The sequence below is a fragment of the Hipposideros armiger genome, unplaced genomic scaffold (genome assembly GCF_001890085.2).
Source record: "Hipposideros armiger isolate ML-2016 unplaced genomic scaffold, ASM189008v1 scaffold_930, whole genome shotgun sequence".
NCBI classification, from domain to species: domain Eukaryota; kingdom Metazoa; phylum Chordata; class Mammalia; order Chiroptera; family Hipposideridae; genus Hipposideros; species Hipposideros armiger.
In genome coordinates, this window is record NW_017732280.1 from 348194 (window position 1) to 351667 (window position 3474).

The following is a 3474-nucleotide window of genomic DNA, read 5'->3' on the forward strand; positions in this document are numbered from 1 at the left end:
TAATCTTAAAACTTACATAATGCCAAAAAAAGGGGGTGGGGAAGGAATAAAGTACAGATGAGACAAATAGAAAACAAATAGCAACATGGTAGATTTCAATCATAATAATAATTACATTAAATATAAATGTATAAAACATTAATAGGAAAGAGTTATCAGACTATAGAAATTCAAGATCCAACTATATGCTATCTCAAAGCATCACTCTAAATATACACATATATAAGTTACAAATAAGAGGATAGAAAAAGATGAATCATGCAAACACACTAATCCTAAGGAAAGTAAACTGGCAAGAAATATTACTTATTACTTATCAACTTGTTACTTAACTGAGGTGCAGCTGATCTTCATTATTTGTGCATTCCATCTTTGTGAATTTACCTCCTGGTCAAATTTATTTGTAATCCCCAAATCAATATTCACTGCACTTTCATGGTTATTTGTGGACATGTGCAGAGCAGGGAAAATTTTTAGTCTTCCAACGTGCATGTTCCCAGTTGAGGCTGAACAGAGCAATACTCTGCCTTCTTTTTTCTAGCTGTCATACCCAGATGGCCAGAGTAAAGAGATGGTAGAGGGCAGTGACATGTAGTGCAAGAAGTTTCTCTCTGAGACCAGATGGGCAAGGTTTAAATCCCAACTCTGGCACTTGTTAGTGGGGTGGCCTCAGGTAAGATACTAAACACTTTGGACTTTATTTTCTCTTTTGCAAAATAAAAAAAAAAGTAGAATCTACCAGGATATATATTTATTTCTTCTTCCCAGGAGCAATGGTTCAATATTTACTTATTCAGTGTTTACAGTGATATTACAGAAAACAATTACCATGAATAATAAGAATTTAAAAGGGTCAGCTCTTCAAGAAGAAATAGAAACCCTAAATGTCTAAAATACAAGGAACAAAAGCTGACAGACATAAATAAATCCACAGAAAGAGCTAGAAATTTCAAAACGCCTCTCTCAGTAATTCACAGTACTAGGTACAAAATAAATATGAATCTAATTGACATTTTAATATATTCCACTCAACAATTAGAGAATACACATTCTTTTCAAATAGACATGAAACACTCTTCCAAACAGACCTGTGCTTGTCCATAAAACAATTCTCAATACATTTGAAAAGACTGTAATCATACGGAGTATGTTCTTTGACCACAAGTAAATTAAATTAGTAATCAGTAACAAAATATATCTAGAACAGCCCTAAGTATATGGATATTAATCAGCACCCTTCTGAAAACACATGGATAAATAAAGAAATCTCAAGTAATTAGAAATTATTTTGGACAGAGTGAGAATGGCAGTATTTAAAAGAACTATATATGACCAGAGCACACATGACGTTGGAAGTCAAAAGAAGGAGAAACCACTTCTAACTGCTGTGATCAGGGAATTGGAGAAGCTTTTATATACAATTACATATTCCTATGTACTTCTGGCTGTATGGTTCGTATTGCAATACAATCATTCACCTAGACTCCACAAGATGTCCATCCTTGGTCTAAGGAATCTTATTAAACAAGCCAGGCATTTAATAGCTAAAAGAAGGGAGCTCATTTTTTCTTTGATGATATTGTTGAGTACAGAGATGATACAAAACAAACAGGAAAAAAATCCCATGTGTATTTCAAGGTATTACACAGATGCTTAAAATAAATTTTTATTCTACATNCTAATCCTTATCTCTAATATTACCCCCTTACTACTAAAGCTAAAAACTTTTATCATATGCCTCTTTGTGGGCTGTATTTGCTATTTTATAAATTACCAGGTCATATGGTTTGTCCATTTTTTTATTAGTGTGTAGACATGTTTTCCATAATGATTTGTGAATTGAGCTCATATGTTAATCATATTTAGTCCTTGTCCACAAGTTTTTATGAATAGTTGGTTTCTTTAAATTCATAAATGAAATTGTATGCTATTTGATTTTAAATGTTTTTAGTTAGCCATACTAAAAATGAGCCCAAAAGTCATATTTTATATGCCTTCTATCTTTGTTATTATGTTAGAAAATTGTCAAACTCAAGTAATTTTTCTTCTAGTAATTTTGTGGCTTTACTTTTATATGCAAATATTTAAATTATCTGGAACTTATTTTAACATGTATTAGGAGTACAGATCTAATTTTAATTTTTTTCCCAAATAGTAGCTCTTGACCAATACTACCAATCACCAATTTAGTCCATATTCATCATACAATAAATTCTGGTATATACTTAAATATGGCACAATTTTTATTCTATTTCACTAATCTGTCTATTCCTATGTGAGCATTTTTATGACTTTACAATATATGTTAATATTTGATAGCACACATCTCCTTAGCATTTAAAAAAATGTTTGTTTATATTACATTTTCATTCATTCAAAATAAACATTTAGAATCATCACCAAATTAATCCATTTGAAGTTTTATTATAAATTAATTAAATCTAAAGGCTTATTAGTAGACAATGGACAGATTTAAAATATTAAGCTTCAAATTTCAAGGTATATCTTTCTAATTATTAATCCTTTCCTTCAAGTTCTTTACAGTTTACTTTTTATCAGCTGTTTACATTTCTTTTTATTTTATTTTCACTTTTTTAATTGAAATTTTATTGGGGAACAGTGTGTTTTTCCAGGACCCATCAGCTCCAAGTCAAGTAGTTGTCTGCAATCTAGTTATGGAGGGCACAGCTTTCTGGCCCATGTGGGAATCAAACCAGCAACCCCAGCGCCATGAGCCTGTCTGTGCTCTAACCACCTGAACTAACTGGGAGCCCCTAAATTTCTTATTTGTAGCTTCTTACCCCAGCTATTTCAAATGTTTCTTCTGTTTTGATCAAGCACCTTGTTGTTTCTTTTGCTATTGTTTACCATTATATTTTGTAATAGATTATTTCTTGTGTATAGGAAAGCTATTAATTTTATACATGCATTAATTCATTTATTAAGTGCAGTGATTTTTTTCATGGATTCTGAGTTTTCCAGATGGACAATCTTATTATTTACAAATAATACTTTTGGGTAAACCTTCTCAATATTTACTCTTATATGCTTATTGTATTGTCTATGATATATGAGGCATTTTAGCAGGTAACACTTTAGCCCCTGCCTCCCATCCATCCAATCAGTTGCTAAATCTTGCCAACTCTGGCTCTAAAATATCTCTCTCCTAAATGCTATATCTGCTATAAATCAGTCAGTCATTATAACTAACAGATATTTATGACTCCTAAGGCTTTCCCTGTCTGGGGAGAATTTACTGATAGCAGGCCATTCTCCAGGAAATGTTAAAGCAACTTTTTCAGGCAGAAGAAAAATGACACCTAAAGGAAATTTGTATCTTCAAAAAGAAATGATGAACTGGAAAGGTGAGTAAATATAAAAGACTGCTAAAAAGAAAACATTAACAATGTTTTCTGGAGTTTATAACATATGTAGAAATAAAATGTATAATAACAATAGTACAAAAAAAGGAAG